We start from the raw sequence: 24251 nt of genomic DNA, 5'->3' as shown, positions 1-24251 counted from the left end.
ACCCACCCCGCTCTCTCCACCAAGTCCTCCCAAAGCAATCCCTTTGCAAATTCTTGGTTCAGTTCCCTGCAAGGTGTTTTCCCTTAGAATTTACCAAGGAAGTCAACAGGAAAATGGTTCCTCCGATTTTCCTTTTTGATGTGGGTGAAACCTCATAAATAATTTAATACCCTCATTTCACAGCTGAGGAGTCTCTGGTCCGGAGAGAGTTTCTTATAATTAATTAGGAGCAAAGTGAGGCTTGTAAGTCTGTTTCTCTCTCTCTCTTTTTTTCTTTTTAAACTTTTTCATTTTTTTTTTTAACTGAATATATGTGCATAGTAGTTTGGTGGAAGGAAGACAGAATGGAGCGGTGGATGGTGCATGGGGCACCTTTTGTCAGCCTTTTGATAGAGTTATCCCTTGGACTGCAAGGAGATCCAGCCAGTCCATCCGAAAGGAGGTCAGTCCTGGGTGTTCATTGGAAGGACTGATGTTGAACCTGAAACTCCAATATTTTGGCCACCTGATGCGAAGAGCTGGCTCATTGGAAAAGACTCTGATGTAGGAAAGGGTTGAGGGCAGGAGGAGACGGGAACGACAGAGGATGAGATGATTGGATGGCATCACCGACTCAATGGACATGAGTTTGGGTGGACTCCGGGAGTTGGTGATGGACAGGGAGGACTGGCGTGCTGCAGTCCATGGGGTCGCAAAGAGTCGGACACGATTGAGCGACTGAACTGAAACTGATAAAGAGTTAAAGGGTTCTGAGCACTGTCTGCCAAGAGGGTGGGCCCTTTCTTGTAAGCTTAGACAACACGTGGTTGAAGGGGGGGGGTAAAAAAAAAGAGCAAGACTGGAGGTTCATGAGGTGCCCTTTAATCCCAATTCCTGGTGGTTCAGATGTGTTCCTTCGAGAGGTAGGGGGATTTGGGATGGTTTGAGAGCAAGTCAGAAAACAGCTTGGCTCTGGTCCTCTGCTGAAGCTCCAATACTTCGGCCACCCAATGCGAAGAACTGACTCATTGGAAAAGCCCCTGATGCTGGGAAAATGGAAGGCGGGAGGAGAACGGACAACAGAGGATGAGATGGTTGGATGGCCTCACCAGCTCAGTGGACAGGAGTGTGAGCAAGCTCAGGGACTTGGTGATGGACAGGGAAGCCTGGCGTGTTGCAGTCCATGGGGTCACAAAGAGTCGGACACGACTGAGCAGCTGAACTGAACTGGTGCCCTGCTCTGCCGGCTCTGGTCGTGGGGTGGCCCTGGAGCCAGCATGCTCCACCACTAGCAGCTGTTCTTATGCTGGGTGGCCCCAAGACTGAGGTTGGTCTATGCTGATTGGGCGGTGGGGGAGAGGGGGTCTCTTTCCTGTGGTCTGTGGGGCCCCCTTTCTCCCCCGCCAACCAGCCCTCCTGTACTCTGCTGTCGGCATTCTCTTTTCCGAGCACCCGCCCTCTGACATTTTGGGAGACTTCCATGCCCTCTGCTTGCGCCCACCCGTTGACCTCTAGTACCACTCACGTGGCGGCTGCTTGGCCGCTTTACCTTCCTCTTCACCTGACTCCTTGCGGCAAGGGATGCTGCCGCCTCCGTGAAGTCTTCCTTGGTTTCTTCCGTGCAGGGAGCAGATGCAGAGAAGACGGTGTGTGTTTGTCCTTGTCGTCCTATCAGCCACGGGCCCCCACCTCCAGTCCTCTGCCTCAGCGGCAGTTACTTGCTAAGTCTTCCCCCGGTAATCTGAGTGTCGGCTGTCACTAGAAGCCAGGAACACCGAACTGTCTGTGGTTTTCATCCCGCATTGCTACGCTCTTGTTTCTCTGTCTCACTGGCCAGATCCTCCTCCTCTGGGTTCGGTGGTGGCCTTTACATTTGTAGAAATACCGTTGAATCTATTCTTTGTCAGATTCTTTCTCATGATAGGTTATGAGAAAGATACTGTAATTCCCCGTGCTGTGCAATTTAGTTCACAAATTCATGCTGCTACTGCTAAGTCGCTTCAGTCGTGTCCGACTCTGTGCGACCCCAGAGATGGCAGCCCACCAGGCTCCCCCGTCCCTGGGATTCTCCAGGCAAGGACACTGGAGTGGGTTGCCATTTCCTTCTCCAATGCAGGAAAGTGAAAAGTGAAAGTGAAGTCGCTCAGTCGTGTCTGACTCTTAGCGACCCCATGGACTGCAGCCCACCAGGCTCCTCCATCCATGGGATTTTCCAGGCAAGAGTACTGGAGTGGGGTGCCACTATCTTCTCCGTTATATATATTCATAGTAGTGTGTATATCTTAATTCCGAATTCCTCATTTATCCCAACCCTTCTTCCCCCTTTAGTAAGCATCCGTTTGTTTTCTGTATCTGTGAGTCTGTTTCTGTTCTGTAAAGAAGTTCATTTGTATCATTTATTTGTCCTTTTTAAAAAATTGTTCTTTATTAATTTTCTGTGCTGCACAGCTTGTGAGATCTTAGTTTCCCCCCTGACCAGGGATTAATCTGGGGCCCTGGGCAGTGAGAGGTCAGAGTCCTAACCACTAACCACTAGACTGCCAGGGTGTTACATTTTTTTTTTTTAGACTCCACGTAAAAGGGATGTCATATGATATCACTTAACTTCAGTCGTGTCTGACTCTCTGCGACCCCATGGACTGTAGCCCACCAGGCTCCTCTGTCCATGGGATTCTCCAGGCAGAAATACTGGCGTGGGTGGCCGTGCCCTCCTCCAAGGGGATCTTCCCGACCCAGGGACGAAACCTAGGTCTCTTGGCGTCTCCTGCAGGCAGATTATTTACCAGTGGCGCCACTTGGGAAGCCTTAGTGTGATAATCTTCAGATAATCTCAGCGGGGTGACCATGCTGTCCAGGGGATACTGGGCAACGAGGGTCAGTTTGGTTGTCACACCCTGGATGGATGGCAGGATTCCTATGGCGTCAACTGGAGAGGGCCTGAAATAGTGTTGAGTCCTCTCACGTGGAGCACAGCCCCCCATCCCCACCCCAGAGAATGCTTGCGTACCTGCTGAGTTGCTTCGGTTGTGTCCAACTCTTTGCGACCCCATGGACTGTATGTAGCCCACTGGGCTCCTCTGTCCATGGGATTTCTCCAGGCAAGAATACTGGAATGGGTTGCCATGCCCTCCCCCAGGGCATGTTCCCGACCCAGGGATCGAACCTGCATCTCTTAACGTCCAGTGCATTGGCAGGTGGCTTTACCACGAGTGACCACGAGAAGCCCACCACGTAGGGTGATCTGGTCCCAATGCCAGTACTGCTGAGGTGGAGAAATCCCACCCCAGGTGCGTCCCAGCCAGGCCCACAGCTCCAGGGGTCACAGTTGAAGTGAAGTGAAGTGAAGTGAATCACTCACGTATGACTCTTTGCGATCCCGGGGACCGTAGCCCACCAGGCTCCTCTATCCATGGGGTTTTCCTGGCATACTGGAGTGGGTTGCCATTTCCTTCTCCCGAGATCTTCCCGACCCAGGGATTGAACCCGGGTCTCCCGCCTTGTAGGCAGATGCTTTACCGTCTGAGCCACCAGGGAAGTCCATTGGTTACACAGACCTAACTCTGGGACTGTGACCTCTGCCACCCGCTCAGACGTGTGCCATCACCTAGTTAAGAATCCGCTCAGAGAGTGGGAGAGCCAACGGGGGTTTCAGGAAAAGTTCACACCTTCAAAAGCTTTTGCTCTCTCCTCTACTCTTGACTTCCCAAACATCCCACCTTTTGCTCGAGCTCTGAACCTGGACGGCATCCTTACTGCTTCTGCCCCCGACCCCAGCACACACGCGCTGACCTGTGCATGCCCCACGTCTCATCTCCAGGATATCGCGGACTCCGTGCGTCTTCTCTCCACCTCCGTGTTCCCCTCCGGCCCTTTGCGAGCTCCCCCGTGTTCCTCTGCAGGGCGAGAGCTTCTCTAAGCCTTTTGTCCTGAGAATGATGGGAGCCCTGAAGGGTTTTATTTTAAGTGGGCGGATGGTCAGATTTTCTTCTGTCCTTCAGCCTGGTGCCGGGTGAAGAGAGACGGAGGAGGAGGAGTCAGGCTCCTTTCTGAGGCTGCAGAGCCCTCCTTGCCCAGGATCCACTGTTGCTCGCTTCTGCAGCACGGTCACCCGGCCCCTCCTCCCGTGTCCCCGTCACCCAGGTTGCTATCGCCACTGGACGTTTGCGCTCGTGGGCTGCCTTCCTGCACGTTCGAGGGCTCCCTCCTCACGGTGCCCCGTCTCGGCCCACGGTGTGAGCTCAGCTCCGTGTCCAATGGTCACTTCTCCCCCACTACCAGTTCTCTTACATGGTCTTGGGCGTTTTCTTACTAGTTAGTTGCCAATGTTCCGTTCTCGCTGAGATCCCCCCCTTCTCACCGTCGGGATACTTAAGTGTCCCACGACCGCAGACATCGTGTTCCCTGATGCCAACAGCAGCATCGCCGAGCGGCGTCTGCTCTTTCCACACGTCTGGACGCGGAGTTCTCAGTGAGAATGTGCCAGGTTGCATCGAATCGAGCGAAAAATAACCTGTGTTTTTCGTTTAGTGTGTTTTAGGGTGCTTAGAGAACAGTGAGAGCTGGCTAGATGCTCTAGCTGGCTAGATGACCGCTCTTTGAATCTCTTACTTCTGGAGCACTGTGGACTGTGCAGAGATAAGTGAGATGTGTCTCGTGTTTTGGGGTGATTGGAATATCTAGTGAGGTGATCATAACTAGTTTGAGATTGAGAGTTTTGAACAGATTGCCTGTGAACAGGCTCACTGTATGCACAGAGACGAAACACTAAATTTCACCAACGATGGTTGTCCACCATCTGACACTGTTAATGTTTCCGCTTCCTAAGACCCCCCTGCTTCAGAAAGCTGCGTAAGTCTTTGAATAGTCGAGAATGTAGTTGAGATGTTTTTGTTGACTTTTTTTGTTTTTGAACGGCCACAAGGGAGATCTGGCAATTTTTATTGAATTCACCAGGATCTATTTTCCAGATTGTATTGTAATATTTACTGCATTAAAAAAAAAGATGTTAAAAAATACTAGGTGTGATAAAGTGCAATTTGTTGTTATTTAGTCACTAAGTCGTGTCCAACTCTTTTGAGACCCCAGGGGTTGTAACCCACCAGGCTCCTCTGTCCATGGGGTTTCCCAAGCAAGAATACTGGGAGTGGGTTTCGTTGACTTCTTTTTTTGCCTGATGTTGGATGTGTTTTTGTTGACAGGTAACCGAAGATAGAAAACAGGCCTAAAAATAAATCCCAGAAGGAAGACGAGATTTGCCTGCATTTGTCTCTGAGTAAGTAAAATTGTAAAATGGATTTCTTTCTTATTCTATAATGAAGTATCCTGTCAACTGGTCCATGTTTTTTAAAAAATTTACTATTACTTATTGGCTGTATGTACCAGAAACAGTAATTTCTCAAGATGTTTTGTAGTAGTTGATTTGGTAACCAAAACATGCTGTGTATCTGTCTGTGTTGGCACTTCGTGATAAACTCCTGTTTCTCGGAGCGTTTGGAAAGTCAGAAATTTTAGGAAGGAGAGATGGAGATGGTTATTGTGTGCTTTTGCAAGACGCATCATTTCTTTCATGGTCTCTCATTCCCGAGAACATTGCAGGTACTTATTTTCCCTCGGATGGCTGATTTATGAGAAACAGAGGTGTGTGCGTGTGCGTGTGCGTGTGTGTGTGTGTGTGTGTTTTTTTTTTTTTTTTGATGCTTGTCTTGTATGTGTTTGGAAACGACAGACATCCACTGCCTAGTTTGTGGTCCAGACAGAACTTTCCATAAACACCTTGTTGGACAGCATCGTGAGGCCATGTGGCCTGTGCTGGGGGCACCTGGGGAGGCGTTTTCCTTCCGTCCGAGCCCCACGTGGACTGTCGTGAGAGCATGGAGAACCCAGGCAGGGTTCCTAGAACGGGGACCTCTGGAGTCTGGAGCCATCATCTTGGCTGCTGTATTTCACCCAGCTTGCAGCAAGGCCCGGGTCTCACCCAGATCAAGAATTTCCTTTTCAAGACCCCCCTTTTATGAAAGTCTTCTGTTTCTGGGGTGACTGTTCTCTGAATCTCTTACTTCTGGAGCATTGTGGAGTGTGTGGAGATTAAGTGAGTTATGTCTCGTGTTTTTGGGGAAGGCGTTACAGGTCTTAGAAAGCCGTGGCATGGATGGGTGTCCCATGGACGGTGCAGACGTCTCCTGCTGTGGGAATTCCCAGGAAGGATCTACTAACCTGCCTTGCAGCCGCTGAGGAAGCCTGGACCTTCGTCTTGAAGGGGAGACTTGGACGGGCTTTGGTGGCGTTTGGGATCTCAGTGCATAGTGAAGATATGCATTCTAGATGGGGGGCTCTATGGGCAAAGGCGAGAAATGAGCAATGAGATTTTTTTTTTCCTCTTTAAAGGGAAAAGTTGATAAGCCAGCCTGGTGCAATGCAGGGGAGTGATGGGGGTTATTGTTTAGTCGCTCAGTCGTATCCGACCCTTAGTAATCCCGTGGGCTGTAGCACGCCAGGCTTCCCTAAGGAAAAGGCAAGGGCCCTGACGTTAACCCTGCCTGCACAGCGCCCAAAGGAGTCTGATTCTGATTCTCTTAGCATCAGAGCTGCTATCTCCCTTTACCTAGACATGCCTGGGGTCACATACCCATCAGTAACAGATGGGCTTCGTGTAATTTGAAACGATATCATAGGTGACCTTTTGAACCAACCACCCCCAGCCCCCTGGGGTGAAGAAAGAACAGTAAAGCATGGCAAGATACTTACATAACAACTCGTCTGCCAGCCACGGCCATATGGTATTAACAACTTGATCACGTTGTTATTCACATAGCCGACAATTCGCCCATTCAGAGTGTACGCTTCCGTGGTTTTTAGAATATTCACAGAGTTCCGCACCCATCGCCACAACTGATTCTAAACCATTTCCTCGCTCCCCAAAGAACCCCATGGACCCATGAGAGCTCACTCCTTGTTCAGGCCTCCCCCAGTCCCCAGCCACCGCCTGTCGATGGTCAGCATCTCTGGATTTGTTCATTCTGGATGTTTCGTGTAAATGCAATCACGCAGAGTGTGTGCGCTTCGTGGACGGTTGGTTTTTCACTCGGTGGAACGTTTTCAAGGTTCAATGGTGCTGTTGCATTCGTTTTGATTACCAGACCCCATTCCATTGGGTGAATAGCCCACGTTTGGTGTATCTGTTCATGAGTGAGACACTGTTACTTTTGACGATTTCTATTTTGAAATAATATTAGGCTCACAAGACGTGGCAAAAACATGTGTGTGCGTGGTCTGGTGCTTCAGTTGTGTCCCACTGAACACATGGGATGCCATGAAATGTATAGCCTGCCAGGCTCCTCTGTCCATGGGATTCTCACTGGAGGGAATTGCCCACGGCCTCCTCCAGGGGATCTTCCCAACCCAGGGACTGAAACCACAGTCTCCTGTACTAGCGCCATCCGGGAAGCAAAAAAAAAATAGCAAATTGAGGTCTAGGTCGTCCCCCCGCCTTCCCTGGTCTTTCGTGAAGATACTGTGTTATCAAAAGTAGGAAACTGACAGCTGCAGTTTTGCGCTGATGCAGCCCTGGTCTTCATTTTAGCAGTTTTGGGGTGTGTGCCTGCGTGCATGTGGACAGTGTGTGAGCTATAATCATACATGGAGCTTTAAGTAACCCCCACCGTAATCCAACACAGAAACCGTTCCATTGGCACAGGAAAACCCCCGCGTGCCCCCACTGCATGGTCAGCCTCTGTGGCTCCTGGCAGCCACTGACTTCTCCGGCTCTGTAATTTTGTCCTTTCAAAAATGATCTTTCTGCCATTAGGGTGGTATCATCTGCATGTCTGAGGTTGTTGATATTTCTCCCGGCAATCTTGATTCCAGCTTGTGGATATTTCTCCCTGCAATCTTTATTCCAGCTTGTGCTTCATCCAGCGCAGCATTTCGCGTGATGATGATGTTGTTCAGTTGCTTGGTCATGTCCAACTCTTTGAGACCCCATGGACTCCAGGCTTCCCTATCTTTCACCATCTCCCAGAGCTTGCTCAAACTCATGTCCATCAAGTTGGTGATGCCATCCAACCATCTCGTCTTCTGTCGATCCCTTCTCCTCTTGCTTCAATCTTTTCCAGCATCAGGGTCTTTTCTAAGGAGTCAGTTCTTCGCATCAGGTGGCCAGTGTTGGAGCTTCAGCTTCAGCATCAGTCTTTCCAATGGATATTCAGCACTGATTTCCTTTAGGATGAACTGATTTCCTTTAGGATGAACTCCTTGCAGTGCGGTCCAAGGGACTCTCAAGAACCTTCTCCAACACCACAGTTCGAAAGCATTAGTTCTTCAGCACTCAACTTGCTTTGTAGTTCAATTTTCACATCCATGTATGACTACTGGAAAAACCATAGCCTTGACTCGACGGACCTTTGTTGGCAAAGTAATGTCTCTGCTTTTTAATATGCTGTTTAGGTTGGTCACAACTTTGGCTGTACTCTGCATATAAGTTAAATAAGCAGGATGACAATAAACAGCCTTGATGTAATCCTTTCCCAGTTTTGAAACTGGTCCATTGGGGTGAGGTGTGGCCTACTATAAGGGGATGGGTAGCCTTTTCTCACCAACTCTTTTCTGTTCATAAAATCCTAAAAGGGCTCAGAGGACTGCATTTTGGAGACATTCCCGGTAGAATTGTTGATGGTTAGAACCAGACACGAGCAGGGGCAACTCAGCGTGTTCTGTGAATCTCATCTGGACGGTCCGCCGTGTTACAGACCAACCCGGTTGCAGGGCTTTTTCATACTAAGGTATGGTACAGGCAGTGGCACGGGTTGGAACATGGGTATTGTTTGGCAGGCTTGGGGTGCCATGGGCTAGACGTTGGGTGTTGCTTATTTGTCTTATCAGAAGCCATAAAGCATCCAGCTGCCCTGGCAACCATAACTAGCTGATTGGAAGACGTGAATTCCACATGGATAATGGTGTAGTGCAGTTTCATTTTCTGAGGTCTCCCGCTGATGAAAGTGCGTGATGAGATGCTGTTTGTCAGCGTGATTCAGCCCTTGCTTCCAGTCTTCGCTTGAGGTTTATTCAGTGTTCTTTTCGTCCAAACAACCTTTGCCTTGTTGAATCCCCAGAACACAGACGTAGAGCCCCACTGACATGCCCTCCCTCCAGGTTTTCAGGAAAAAACCCACTTCTCTTGAGAAACCACTTCTTTCCTCTCAAACCCACAAAAACTCATGCTGTTGACAGGGGCATGCCCTCAACTGATGGATCGGGAGTCTAGTGAGTCTCTTCTTCACGGAACTTGATGCAAATGGACATTGTGCTGTGCTAAGTCGCTTTAGTCGTGTCCAGCTCTGTGTGACCCCATGGACTGTAGCCCACCAGGCTCCTCTGTCCATGGGGATTCTCCAGGCAAGTATACTGGAGTGGGTCTATTGCCATTCCTTCCCTTCTCCAGGGGATCTTCCCAACCCAGGGATCGAACCCATGTTTCTTATGTCTCCTGCATTGGCAGGCTGGTTCCTTACTGCTTAGCACCACCTGGGAAGGTATAAATGGACACTGAGTTCCGATTAATTAAAATTCAAGAATAAGCTCTTGAAATTGGCTGTAGCTTCTGGTTGTAAAATGGCCTGAAGGTGATGGCAGGTTTCTTTTCATTTCTGACATCTGTTACTACTTCTGACGCTTAAACCAAATCAGAGAGTGTTATTTTTCTTAGTATTACCTTTTGGTTTTCTTCGTAAACATGGGCGGTTCCTGAAGATCTCTTTCTTGAGGACAGGGGTTCTCCCCTGGGGGCAGTCTTTTAACCCGCCCTCAGGACACTTGGCAAAGTCTAGAGACATGTTTGGTTGTCACATATGATTGATTTGATGGGAAGGAGTGATCCTGGCATCTGAGAATGCTGCCAAACACCCCACCATGGACAGGACAGCCTCTCCTACCTTCTCACATACCAAAGAATTATCTGACCCCAAATGGGCTTCCCTGATGGCTCAGTTGGTAAAGAATCCACCTGCAATGCAGGAGACCCCGGTTCGATTCCTGGATCAGGAAGTTCCCCTGGAGAAGGGAGAGGCTACCCATTCCAGTATTCTTGGGGTTCCCTGGTGGCTCAGCTGCTAAAGAATCTGCCTGCAGTGCTGGAGACCTGCATTCGGTCTCTAGGTTGCGAAGATCCCTTGGAGAAGGGAAAAGCTACCCACTCCAGTATTCTGGCCTGGAGAATCGCATGGACTGTACAATCCATGGGGTCGCAAAGAGTCGGACGTGACTGAATGGCTTTCACTTTCACTTTCAAATGTCGGTAGTATGAGCTTGGCTGGTTTAGGATTTGCCCCCAAACTTGGCATATATTGAATATTGCCCTTCATCATGTTTCACAGTAGGTTAGCGACTATTGGCATTGGCTCTGAAGCTCTGTGGTAAGGAGTAATACCCTTTGAGTCTTCCTATGATGACTCTGGGGCTTCCCAGGTGGCTCAGTGATAAAGAATCTGCCTGCCAAGCAGGAGACGTGGGATTGATCCCTAAGTCAGGAAGATCCCCTAGAGAAGGACATGGCAACACACTCCAGTATTCCTGCCTGGAGAATCCCCTGGACAGAGAGGAGCCTGGTGGGATATGGTCCATGGGGTCACAGAGTTGGACTCGACTGAGCACGCATGCACACACACTCTCATGAGGACTCCAATACTCAACATGACTATACTCTTACAAATGAATATACTTGGGTTTCTGTTCCTAAATATTGTTGTTCGTCACAGGAAGAACTACATTTTTGACAATGTGATCATATGGATAACTTCATAAGCCTCAGTTGGATTCTTTGTGATTTATAGTCTGTTAAAAAGGTTGCGTAATTTTCTTAATGGTCAGTAGTAATTCTAAATCTTATTACTTTGAATACTTGTGGGGAGTTCCCCGGTGGTCCAGGTGGTTAGGACTTGGTCTTTTCCCTTCCAGGGATGCAGGTTTGACCCCTGCTTGGGAAATAGATTCCACAATGTGTGCCATGAGGCCACCAGGGGGGAAAAAAATTGCGAAATCCTCCACATTTGTACTTTTATGAGACACCCCTGTGCACAATTAGCAAATTTTTAATGGAGTCCTAAGATGAAGTTACAGTCCAGAAAGCTCTGTCTGAAAGGTCATGCCTTCACTTAATGCCTATTTAAGTCAGATTTACAAAGCATTATGTTTTACAGTGATAAAATATGCATAACGTATGATGTAGCATGCTAACCATTTTTCCCCATTGGGTTACAGCTTTATTTCCTGTCTTAACCATTTTCAGATGCATAGTTCACTATCACTGGGCTTCCCTGTGGCTCAGATGGTAAAGAATTCGCCTGCAATGAGGGACATCCGGGTTTGATCCCTGGGTTGGGAACATCCCCTGGAGAAGGGAATGGCAAGCCACTCCAGTATTCTTGCCTGGAGAATCCCCACGGACAGAGGATCCAACGGAGTCACAAAGAGTCAGACACGACTGAACGACTTTCACTTTCACGGTCATTAAGCACATTCACCTTGTTATACAGCCATCACCACCATCCACGTATAGAACTTTTTCCATCTTCCCAGGCTAACATTACATACGCATTTCAACAACTCTCTATTCCCCTCCCCCAGCGCCTGGCACCCACGGTTCCGCTTTATATTAACATCTCTGCAGTTGAGACTTCTAAGCACCGCACGTAAATGGGATCACATGAGATTCGTCCTTTTGAGCCTGTTTAAGTTGAAATGTCTTTGCGGTTTAATGATGGGGTAGCTTGTGTTTTCCCTCTTGTGGCTAGATAATGTTCCATCATGTGTGTGTGTGTATGGTGGTTTGGTTACCCCACGGATGGATAGTTGAGTGATCTGTGAAGATATCTTTTAAAGCTGGGTCCCATGACTTCCCTGCCGGTCCTGTGGCTAACACTCCACGCTCCCAAGGCAGGGAGGGGTACGATCCCCAATCGGGGAACTATATCGCATGCTGCAAGGAAGGCCCAACACAGCCCATGCAATAATACATCAATTTTGAAAAAAGAAATAAAGAAGGGGGGGGGGTCCTTTTATATCTGGCCTGTGGCCACTCTTTTGACCTAGAAAGCAATTCCAGGAGGCGTGTGGGGTCCATGGTATGATACTCACATGGAAAAACTCCAGAATCTTCTTTTATATTCTTCCTCAAGTGCCTTAATGCACTCTTCTGCTGATTTAGGAACTGTCTTCTGAGATGAGTTTCTATTTGTTCATCCCACCTGCCTCGTTCCAGTCGGCCTCCACAGGAATGACCCAAAGAAGAAACATTTGGGTGCGTAGCAGGCGTGTTCAGAACTGGGCCCTGTGCCGGCCGACATCTCCCGTGCTGCTTTCCAGTGAGATGGCTTTCTCCTGAGCTATATTTAAAAAAATACGTAATTTTACTTATTCATTTATTGTTTAACTCTGCTGGGTCTTCCATTGGGCTTCCCTGGTGGCTCAGCTGGATCCTCAGCAAGAATCCTCTTGCACACTGTTTACAATTGCCAGGACATGGAAGCAACCTAGATGTCCATCGGCAGACGAATGGATAAGAAAGCTGTGGTACATATACACAAGGGAATATTACTCAGCCGTTAAAAAGCATACATTTGAATCAGTTCTAAGGAGGTGGATGAAACTGGAGCCTATTATACAGAGCGAAGTAAGTCAGAAAGAAAAACACCAATACAGTATACTAACACATACATATGGAAATTAGAAAGACAGTAAGGATGACCCTATATGCGAGATAGCAAAAGAGAAACAGATGTAAAGAACAGACTGTTGGAGTCTATGGGAGAAGGCGAGGGTGGGATGATCTGAGAGAACAGAATGGAAACATGTATATTATCATATGTGAAACAGATAGCCAGTCCATATTCGTTGCATGAGGCAGGGTGCTCAGGGCTGGTGCAGTGGGATGATCCTGAGGGCTGGTGCAGTGGGATGATCCTGAGGGATGGGATGGGGAAGGGGATGGGGGGAGGGTCAGGATGGGGAACGCATGTACACCCCTGGCTGATTCATGTCAATGTACGGCAAAGACCACTACAGTATTGTAAAGTTAAGTAGCCTCCAATTAAAGAAAAAAAAAAAAATACAAAAATGTGGTAATACCAAAAAACAAAAAAGGAATCTGCCTGCAGTGTGGGGGACCTGGGTTCGATCCCCAGGTTGGGAAGATGCCCGTGGAGAAGGGAAGGCCGACTCAGTCCAGTACCGTTGCTGTTCGGCCTTGCTTTCCAGCTGCAGAGATCGGGGCCTCCTCTCTGTAAAGCTGCGGTGCACGGGCTTGTCACTGCAGTGGCTTCTGTTGTTGCAGAGCTCAGTCTCTAGAGTGCTGGGTCTTCAGTAGTTTTGGAGCACTGGCTCTCAGGGGCATGGGCTCCAGAAGTTGGGGTGCACAGTCTTAGTTGGTCCATGGCATGTGGGATCTTCCCAGGGCCAGGGATCAAACCCATGTCTCCTGCATTGGCAGGCGGATTCTTCACCACTGAGCCACCAGGGGAACCACCTCTTTAGGAGTTGACCACAGCCCCAGAGAGGGATGGGTGGATGTCCCCTACTGCCCCCTGACTCTGCCTTCCTGTTACCACCTCCTTTGCCTTCTCTGAGAAACTGTCAACTCTGGTGCTGTGTGTATACACTTTTGAGACACTTTGCAATCAACATGATGAAGTGTTTATGTGAAAGGGTTCTTGATGATTCCGAAACGGGTCTATAACTCAAGCATCATCTACAAAAAAATAAAAATCAGTGCTCTATATTGGGATCTGATTTTGTCCTGACACGGTTATTGCAATACTAAAATCCTCAAGCAGTTGCTGTTTGCTGACAGGGGTACACAGCAATGTCTTTCAGCTCGGATGAGCTTAGAACTTCATACAGAGCAGTTGAAATGAATTTCTTTTGACACTTGGTTGCCGAGGAGGAACCCAGAATGGATGTGGAGGTTATCTGTTCGTCTGTCACAGGTAAGGAGGGCATTTGAGTGCTGCATGCTAGGATTGGGGCAGGATACTGGTTTGCCAGGGGTGCCACACAGATATTTGGTCTGAGTTTTGGTTTGGGGTGGAAATTGTAGGGTGCAGACTTGGGGTCTTGACAGAAGTGCATTGGAATAGTTGAAAATCTGTTAAATAATGTGTATTCTGTCTGGCAAGTTACCTTACTCAACGAAGTGCTCTGGTAGCATCTTTGGGTCTTTTAAAACACACAGCTATCTTTTATTTATTTATTTATTTATTTTTCAAACTAAATAAGGCGCTGCGGTCGGCTTTTTATTTTGTAAACCTGAAGCAAAGCTTCGTCGGTAAGGCAGATCCTCACTGCTGCGGGATTTTCTGATTTATGTGACTGATTAATTTGAAGCATGATTCACGGTTTAACATTCTTTCTGTCTTAAATTAATGACATTACTGGGTTCGCATTTTGTCTTTATTTTAGTGTTGCTGATTAATTTTAAGTGTGATTCATATTTTAGGCTACAGTTTCTTTGTTAAATTAATTATGTTATTGGGTACTTTGTTCTTTGGTTTACAGATGTTCTAATTGGAGGCATTGCATTTCAAAGTGATAAAGGGCTGGGTATTTCCTGACCTTAAAAATTTTTTCCATCCACTTTAAAGACATTTTTCTGTGTGGCCACATAGTGTTTGGTTTATAAAATCTCAGTTCAGTTCAGTCGCTCAGTGGTGTCCGGCTCTTTGTGACCCCAGGGACCGCAGAACACCAGGCCTCCCTGTCCATCACCAACTCCCGGAGCTTGCTCAAACTCGAGTCCATCAAGTTGGTGATGCCATCCAACCATCTCATCCTCTCTCGTCCCCTTCTCCTCCCGCCTTCAGTCTTTCCCAGCATCAGGGTCTTTTCCATTGAGTCAGTTCTTCACATCAGGTGGCCAAGTATTGGAGTTTCAGCTTCATCATCAGTCCTTCCGATGAATATTCAGGACTGATTTCCTTTAAGATTGACTGGTTGGATCTCCTTGCAGTCCAAGGGACTCTCAAGAGTCTTCTCCAACACCACAGTTCAAAAGCATCAATTCTTCGGTGCTCAGCTTTATGGTCCAACTCTCACATCCATACATGACTGCTGGAAAAACCATAGTTTTGACTAGAGGGACCTTTGTCAGCAAGGTAATATCTCTGCTTTTCAATACGCTGTCTAGGATGGTCCTAGCTTTTCTTTCAAGGAGCAAGCGTCTTTTCAGTTTCATGGCTGCAGTCACCATCTGCAGCGATTTTGGAGCCCAGGAAAATAAAGTCAGCCACTGTTTCCATTGGTTCCCCATCTATTTGCCATGAAGCGGTGGGACTGGACGCCATGATCTTTGTTTTTTGAATGTTGAGTTTTAAGCCAAAATATACATTCCTCTAAAACACAGAAGTTAAGCTGCAGATACGTTTTCAACCGAGTCTTTTCACAGTGTTTACTTACATAGAATACTGTCACTTTGCGTTCTGGAGCTGTTTGTCTTTGCCTAGCGTGGGATGTAGGTAGAATATTAATTTCGTGTGAAACTCAAGATAAGCCGGGAGCAGATGGATTTACGGCTCTCCAAACCTGTGAAATCTGCGGCGACGGAGAGTTCTTGAATACGAATCAAGAAATTCTGGACTGTGGCTAGCCAGGGCTGGCGTGACCTGATTTGCCACAAAATGCATCATCCTGCTGGGGATCCATTTCCTGCGACGTGCTTCCTCGGCTTTGGTCCTGACTCTCTGACGCTGCTGCATTTGGACTCCCTTTGAAAGGATGAGACGGCTCCTTCATGTAGGAGCCTGGGGCGTGGGGGTCAGGCTTGCTCCATAACCCCTGGGGGAAATTCCAGGTCCCAGGGGCTGCAGCAAATTCTCAGGTGTGTTCAGTTGCTGGAGGTTGAGGAGCATCTGCACCCCTGACTCTTTGTAGCCACGTAGGGTGCAGAAGGGACTTCCCAGGTGGCTCAGTGGTAAAGAACCCATCTGCCCATACAGGAGACGGAGGTTCGATCCCTGGGTCGGGAAGATTCCCCTGGAGGAGGAAATGGCAACCCACTCCAGGATTCTTGCCTGGAGAATCCCACAGACGGAGGAGCCTGGCAGGGCTACAGTCCAGGGGGTCACAAAAGAGTTGGACACGACTGAGCAGCAAGAACAGGGTACGCGCATAGCTGTACGGTCATCGCCACAATTTAATTTTAGAGTATTTTCAGTACCCCCCCAAAGAAACCTCCTCCCCCAGAGCCGTCACTCCCTACATTTTTCTTGCTCTCCTCAGCGCCACCCCCGCGGCCCCACCCCCGCAGCTGAAGACCTGTTGTGTATCTCTGTGGCTTTGCCTGTATTGGGCATTCCCCGTAAATCCTATGTTATATGGCCTTTCGTGACTTGGTTTCTCTCACTTTTCACAGTGTTTTCAAGACTCACGTATGTCGTAGGCTGTGTCCATGGCTTCCTTCCTTTTTATAGCCAAATAGTACTATTTCCTGGTTCAGTTCAGTCGCTCAGTCGTGTCTGACTCTTTGCGGACCCCATGGACTGCAGCACGCCAAGCTCCTCTGTCCAGGGGATTCTCCAGGCAAGAATCCTGGAGTGGGTTGCCGTGCCCTCCTCCAGGGGAATCTTCCCGACCCAGGGATCGAACCCACGTCTTCTGCATTGGCAGGCTGTTTCTTTACCGCCGAACCGCCTGGGAAGAAGCCCCAGGGTATTGGCAGTATCGGGGCTCCAGATCCTCTGGGTAAAACTGCAGAGGAAGGTCCACTGCTCGCTAAGGCTGTGATGAGATGCTTAAGACTCTTTGCTGAGAACAGTAAACCTTCCCCACCCGCCCAACACCCACATACCCCAAGCGGAGGTGGTAACCCGCCCCTTTGGCTTCCCTGCACCCTGGCCTCCAAAGTAAACTGCTTCAGTGGGAGGTGGCCCTGGAGCTGACAACGATGGGGTGTCAGTAGGAACGCGCCACACCTGTGAGCGTCGAAGCCCAGCGGTATGTCACGCCCAGCTGGAGGATGGAACAGAAGGGAGCCCTGGAAATGCGGGGCTGAAAAGGACTCTGTTGGCGATGTCACAAGCGACATCCTGTGTCCTCCGTGGTCCCCCCCGCGGCAGGATGCGCGGGCGTGTTTGGCACTGAGACCAAGCTGGCAAGCAAGGCGGCCTTGGTTGGGGGGTGGCGGGAAACTGAATCGGCCGTTTCTTTTAAGGATATTGCAAATTGTTGCAGCCTCTGGCGTCCCAAGGAAGCTTGGGACAGCTTGCCAGACAGATAGCATGGATAATAAATAACAGAAAGAAAAAGAAAAGAAATGAAACCATGATGCTTTCTTTTCCATGAAAGTCATTTTTATCCTGTTTGCAAAAAACCATAGATTGTACCAAAGACAGTTATCCTAGGAGTTAGATTGAAATCATTCACAGAAGTAAGCTCTCTGGCAAACTGAAAACCCCAGGGGAGGGGATTTTGCATCTTTATTTAATGTAAAAATTCCTCAAAGCAAAGACAGGCAGGCATTATGTTGTGGTTCCAAGTAGTTTATTGGTTTTTTAAATTTAATTTTCCCTTAAATATTTGCGAATGTGTGAATTAGTCTGTGTGCCAACTGTGGAAAATAAAGCCACAGAGAGATGGGAGGAGGGAGGTGTCAGATAAATTCCTCTTCAGCAGAGAATTGAAGCGTACTGTTACAACAGAATCCGTCTCCACACCAACGGGATGCAAGAAAGCTGTAACAGATTTGAAACTTGCAACTGTGTGTCCACCATCAGGGCCTTGGAAAGCCCTCCCAGGCATCGTTGCAAGCTCCCGTCTGAAATTTTTGCTGTCATGGGGCTTTAGGACGCCTGCCTTTGGGGTGGCAAAGAAGGCACACCTTTATTTTTAGCCTCTTGTAGGGAACAGCCTTGACCTGTCTTGTGTCAATGCTTACTGATCAAATTGGAAAGTGGAGCCAGAATAATTAGATTGACTCGCCAGATTTCACGTGTGAGCTGAGAAAGGAGTCGAACGGACACCCTGTTTGCTCTTGCAGGGACTGAGGGAGGAAATGAATGGGAGATGATTGAGCTGGTTGTTGCTTTCCTTTACTTGCATGGAGTTGCAGTTGGGGATTCCAGATCCCCATACAGCCACGCCCAGGGGGGAAAGTTCTTTGTTTTCCTGAGCCCCATGGGAGACAGAGGCACATAGTGACATGAAGAGAAACCAGAAGCAAGCATCATGGAGCTGCGAGCTGGTTTAAACCCCTGCCCCGTCTCTGCACGTCAGCTCAGTGATTCTTCTTTCCCTGGAAGCCAGCAAGAGATGGAGCACACAGCCACTTTGCACGCTGGGTGTGAGCTCTCTTCAGCCACTGGGAGTGGCAAAAAGTCAAACAAGGGAACAGGGGAAGGTGGAGATGACCAGGAGAACCCTTTTTCATGGGTTCATGAAAGTAAAGGGAGCCATGCTGGTTCCAGCTTTTTTTTTTTCTTGTTCTTTTTTTGACTGCACTGCCAGGGAATTCCTCGGTAGCAGTGTTAATACACGATGAGATGGTTGGATGGCATCACCGACTCGATGGACAGGAGTTTGAACAAGCCGTGAGAGTTGGATGGACAGGGAGGCCTGGTGTGCTGCAGTCAGTGGGGTCGCAAAGAGTCAGACACGACTGAGCGACTGAATTCACAACAGGCTTTGCTGATGTTCCCATGGCAACCTGATTCCCAAGCTGGTAGTCTTCGCAAGGGTCATGTGTCTGACATGTTGATTCCTTTACCTAGTTCTGTTCAGGTGCTACGAGCCTAGCGCCTGGGAACAAGAATTCCTTATGTGTGTGTGTGTGTGTGTGTGTGAGTGCGCATCCTTAGCTGCTCAGTAGTGTCTGGCTCTTTGCAACCTCCTGGACTATAGCTGTCCAATTTCCTCTGTCCATGGGATTCTCCAGGCAAGAATCCAAATAAATAAATATCGAGTGTATATTTACTTACAAATATATAGTAGATGTTAAATGTATTTTTTTGGTTGTTTAGCTGCTAAGTTGTGTCCGACTCTTTGTGACCCCATGGACTGCAGCTGGCCAGGCCTCCCTCCCTGTCCATCACCACGTCCTTCCTGGAGTTTGTCTGCTCAGACTTGAATTCATATCTGGGATAGGTGTGAAGGGGAGGGAAACAATCTTAAGGAATTCGCTTGTTATCAAGTGGTCGGTCTAATACCAAGCACTATATATTTATATTTATGAATGCATTTATTTATAAACATAATGTAAATGTATATTATTATATTTAGGTTGTATTATATATTAATATTATAATATATATACTATTAATATGCATTAATACATACTATAGTAGTGTAATCTATACTAAATTTAATTAATATATATTATAAATATAATTAATATAATATAAATATGTGTACAAATATACAATGTACAATATATTTTATGTTCATTATAATTGTGTATTATATATTAATATGTATTATAATATATACTAATAATATATTAATACATATTAATAATACATAATATAATATAAATATAATTGATATATTAACATAATATAAATACAGTATAAATGTTTCTTTATTTGGCTGCACCACATCTCAGGTGCAACACCCAGAATCTTCAGTTACGGCACCAAGACCTCTTAACTGTAGCATGTAGGATCCATCTCCGCAAGCCAGGATCGAAACCCACCTGCCTCCCTGCCTGTCCACTGGGACCACAGAGCCCCAGCCACAGGACCCCGCCCCTCCCCCCCCCCCCCCCACCCCAGGGAAGTCCCGAGAATTCTTAATTTTTATCCAGTGCACCTAAGTCCTTTGTTCTTGTGATACTAAGTATGTGAATTAAGCATTACAGGCAGATGCGGTTTATGAATCGAAGGTTTATTTCCAAGAAATTCAGGTGGATGACGGCTGACCTTTAATCACTCCTGTGTGGTGGCTGTTCTGATGGATGGGATTCCCATGGCTTTGCTGCTACTGCTGTTTGAAAGAGGGTAGTGAGTAAGATCGGATATTGAAGTGGATAGCATCGGTTAGGAGGAGGGCATGGCAACCCACTGCAGTATTCTTGCCTGGAGAATCCCCATGGACAGAGGAGCCTTGGCGGGATACGATCCATGGGGGGTTGCAAAGAGTCAGACACGAATGAGCAGCTGATCACGCAGCACAGCATCGGTTATGGGTTGTGGGACAGACGTTGCAACTATAGTTTAGACACTATATGTCTGCTGGCATCTGACGTGTATACTCTTAGCTTGTTAACATAAACTCGGAGAGTTGGGGGGGTGAACCCCCCAACCCAAGTCATGATGAGGTTTGGGGGGCTTATGGGGGAAAAGAATCATGGAAAAGGGTGGTTGAGCACAGGAAGCACCTGGCAGGGAAGACCCAGTACGGATCCCAGAGATGGAGCCATCATTTCTTGGGTTCTGCCGTCCCAGCTATGGAGGGCTCCTATTTACTCCCTGTGCCCTTCAGCAAAAGCTCTGAGGTTTCAGCCTCACTGTTGGTGCCCTGCAGAAGAATGATACCTTTGCCTTCGTGTGTGCATTAAACGACAGCTGTCCACGGAAAGGACTTAGCGCAGTGTCGGGCCCTTCAGCAGCCACTGGGGCAGTGCGATGCGTTTTGTCAGCATTTTGCAGCAGAAGAGATGCCGGGGTTGCACAGCCTCTGTCTGTCTGTCTGCTCTCAGATGCCACGTTTCGTATCCCAGGTCACTGCTCTCCCATGTCCCAGCAGATTAAAGTTCTTTTTTCTCTTTTGTTGCTTCCCCGGTGGCTCAGCTGCTAAAGAATCCACCTGCAATGCAGGCAACCTGGGTTTGAGCCCTGGGTTGGGAAGATGCCCCCTGGAGAAGAGAAAAAGGCTACCCACTGCAGTATTCTGACCTGGAGATTTCCATGGACCGTACAGTCCATGTGGTCACAAAGAGCAGGACACGACTGAGCGACTTTCACCCTCACCGTTGTTCAGTCGCGTGGTGAGGGGGGTAGTTTGCAGTTTCACCATGTCCTTGGCTCAGCTCTGTCCTCTTCCCTCTGTCTTTATCTTGCCTTCTCAAGAAGTTGTTAAGACTTTTTCATTGCAGATAAGAGAGGTTGAATAATCTGTTTCTGTGTATCCCATCTCGGACCTTTTACAACCCATGTTTGCTGTTTTCTCTTCTGCATGAAAACAGCCATGGGGAAAAAAAATTCGCTTTCAGTGGGATTCATCACCACCGTTTGTAACTGATTTCTAAATAGGGTTTGTTTTTTGTTTATTATGGTTCTTGAATCATTGCAATGCAATCTACATAAGTACTCTCTACTTGAAGGGGAAAATCAATGAGTGAGTCTGGGGTGAGGGTGGAGGGGCATCTTTGGGGGGTGCTTCTGAGCATCTGGAGCTTTCACAGATCCTGGTGTTTACGTACCACTGGAAACTTAGGATGTGAAGGTGGTGAAGAATCGCACTGCGGTTCTCCTGTGTTCCGTATGGTAGAGAACTCTGGCCGATTTTCACGCCTGATAACAGTGACTGAACAGGAGACGTGATGGCCAGTGAAGGCTCGGCCACCACCCTCCCGAGAACAAAATGTTCTTCCTGTCTGTGTGCCTCCCTGGGTCCTGCTTAGCTACCGGAAACCCAGCCTGCTCTGGGGAGCCTGTGGGTGTCTCCTGGGGGTGGACAGCTTAGCCTGGCTCCCTGCCCACCCTACCGCCCAGTGTGTGGAGGCCCCCCCATCAAACCCCACGTCTGCTCATTCAGAACCTGCCTGCCTGTCCAGGGTCTGGGGTGCTGGAGTGCTGACGGATGACAACGCTCACCTGTTTGCAGTGTCATCCAGGTTGGAGAACCCCGGGGAGGGTCATTCAGAATCTGGGGGCCTCCTCCAGCCCCCAGTGTCCGCCAATTGCATGCACTGCCCAAATCTAGCGTGGGGAGGTATGCGGACCGGTGGAGGGGTGGGGTTGATCTGATGGGGTAGCTTTGCTCTTCCCCCAGCTAGAGGACTCCCTGACCTTCTCCCCTCACCCTCCCCAGGGCCCTTTGGCTGGAATACCTGCCAGTATTGACTCCCCAGCCCACACCCAGCTCGGCCCCACCCCTCCCCAACCCAGCACCCCCCACCCTTTCCTAAGCCCACCATCGACCCTAAGCCAGCCCTCACCTCCCCGCCCCACCCCCACCATCGCCTCCCCTCTCTCCCTGACTTAACACCCCCACCTGATACTGCCCGAGCTCTCCGCCACGGACTAACCCGCCCACCTGAGACCCCAGAGAACTGCCAACAGGAATTGCTTAGGAAAAGTGAAGTCACCGAGTTGTGTCCGACTCTCTGCGACCCCATGGACTGTAGCCGGCCAGGCTCCTCCGTCCATGGGATTCTCCAGGCCAGAATACTGGGGGGGGGGTTGCCCCCCCTTCTCCAGGGGACTCTTCCCAACCCAGGGATCAAACCTGGGTCTCCTGAATTGTAGACAGATACTTTACCGTCTGAGCCACCAGGGAAGATTTTCTTGGGAAGGAGCAGCATTTATAGAGCAGGGTGAACTTGTTTGAGATTCCTGAGAAAGCACCTCCAAGAATTTTTTATATCCGTGCATATGTTACTGTAATAACCTCCCCGCTTTTATGTATCTGTGTTCTAAAAGGGGGCTTCTCTGGTAGCTCAGCTGGTAAAGAATCCTCCTGCAATGGGTGGGGGAGACCTCGGTTCGATCCCTGGGTTGGGAAGATTCCCCTGGAGAAGGAAAAGGCTACCCACTCCAGTTTTCTGGCCTGGAGAATCCTGTGGACTGTACAAGTCCATGGGGTCACAAAGAGTCGGACACGACTAAGCGACTTTCACTTGACTTCACTTCATTCTAAGAGGAACACAGTTGTGACTGGGTGCATTTTTAGGCAGAGAGTAGTAAGTGTTAGTTGTCAGGGATTCCTAGGTCGTGGGGAAAATTACTCAATGACAGCATTCCATATTAATGCAGCTCTCCCTGCCCCCACCCCCTACGCCCGCTTTCTGCTTTACTCTCTTCTGGCGTTTCTTCTAGGAATTTGTCCTTAGCCATCTTTAGTGGTGGACTTCCCGGGTGGTTCAGCAGTAAAGAACCTGACTGCCAATGCAGGAGCCCCAGGAGACGCGGGTTTGTTCGATTCCTAGGTTGGGAAGATCCCCCGGAGTAGGAAATGGCAACCCACTCCAGTATTCTTGCCTGGAGCATCCCATGGACAGAGGAGCCTGGTGGGCTACAGTCCATGGGGTTGCGGAGTCAGACACGACGGAGCGACTGAATCTGGATTTTTGCGGAGCCTTGCCTAGAGAGGGGAGAATTATTTTGGAGCTTAACTTCTCAAGAAGCCACAGGAAATACATTTTTAGCCTTGAGGGATCCTTGTATTGTCCTTGGAGATTAAAGTCATGTTCAAACAAAACTTTTTTTTTTTTTTTTTTAAGAGCCACGGACTAGAATCACCATGTCATACCTCGGTGGGTTTATTTTGTTTTCTTGTCCTCAATTTATTAGCATATACCTGTATTCGTGCGGGCTTCCCCAACTCTGCCTACGGCACAGCTTGCATTTCCTCTGTCCGAGGCAGACTGCTTTAAGAGCATCTTGAAATTTCAGAACTTGCATTTCATTGTCACCTTGGTGTCAGCTAACCGAGTGGAGATGTCACACTTTCAGAGGTCTCCAGAGCAGTGCGTGCGTGTGTACTCAGTCACTTCAGTCGTGTCCGACTCTCTGCAACCCCATGGACTGTAGCCCGCCAGGCTCCTCTCTGTCCAGGGGATTCTCCAGGCAAGAACGCTGGAGTGGGTTGCCATTTCCTCCTCCAGGGGATCGTGCCAGCCCAGGGATCGAACCCATGACCCTTCTGATTTCCTGCACAGGCAGGCAGCTTCTTGACCACGGAGCCACCTGGGAAGCCCCACTCCAGAGCAGAGTTTCGGTTGAACCAAGTATAAGTTCCATGATGTTAAGATGTAGACACATTCAAACAGTCTGGAACAGACCTGGCCAGGTTCCTGCCCTGCCTTTGCAAAAGCCTCTCGCCTCCGTGATGTTTTCCTTTCTCACCTGTGTGTTTGCACAGCTGTGCTTTTCTTCTAGTGAGGTTATAGAAATTAGACTTTGCAGGGAGTGGAGCTTTGGCATCCTGGTGAATGGGGAGGGGACTTCAGAATGCCCAAGTGAGGGGGCAAACCCATGTCCTGAGCCTGTGCGTGGTCTGGCCACTCCGCCCTGTAATATACACGGTGGTTCTCAGACCCCCGTCTGACACTCAGACTCGCTCAGGGGGCTCGCTCT

At 48.7% G+C, this 24251-nt stretch overlaps 1 protein-coding gene across 6 annotated transcripts in view; it reads left to right on the top strand.

Annotated features, from left to right (window-relative positions):
* The window catches only part of TBL1X (transducin beta like 1 X-linked), a 246677-nt gene that overhangs the window by 90103 nt on the left and 132323 nt on the right, over positions 1–24251 (top strand). For all 6 annotated transcript variants that reach the window (XM_059883400.1, XM_059883399.1, XM_059883401.1 and 3 more), the window contains one exon: positions 5178–5251. The gene's annotated coding sequence lies outside the window, so the exon portion shown is untranslated. The remainder of the gene's footprint in view (positions 1–5177; positions 5252–24251) is intronic.

Source organism: Bos taurus, chromosome X, assembly GCF_002263795.3.
Source record: "Bos taurus isolate L1 Dominette 01449 registration number 42190680 breed Hereford chromosome X, ARS-UCD2.0, whole genome shotgun sequence".
NCBI lineage: Eukaryota > Metazoa > Chordata > Mammalia > Artiodactyla > Bovidae > Bos > Bos taurus.
The sequence above is the reverse complement of the archived record's forward strand: the minus strand, read 5'-3'. Positions and strand labels throughout refer to the sequence as shown.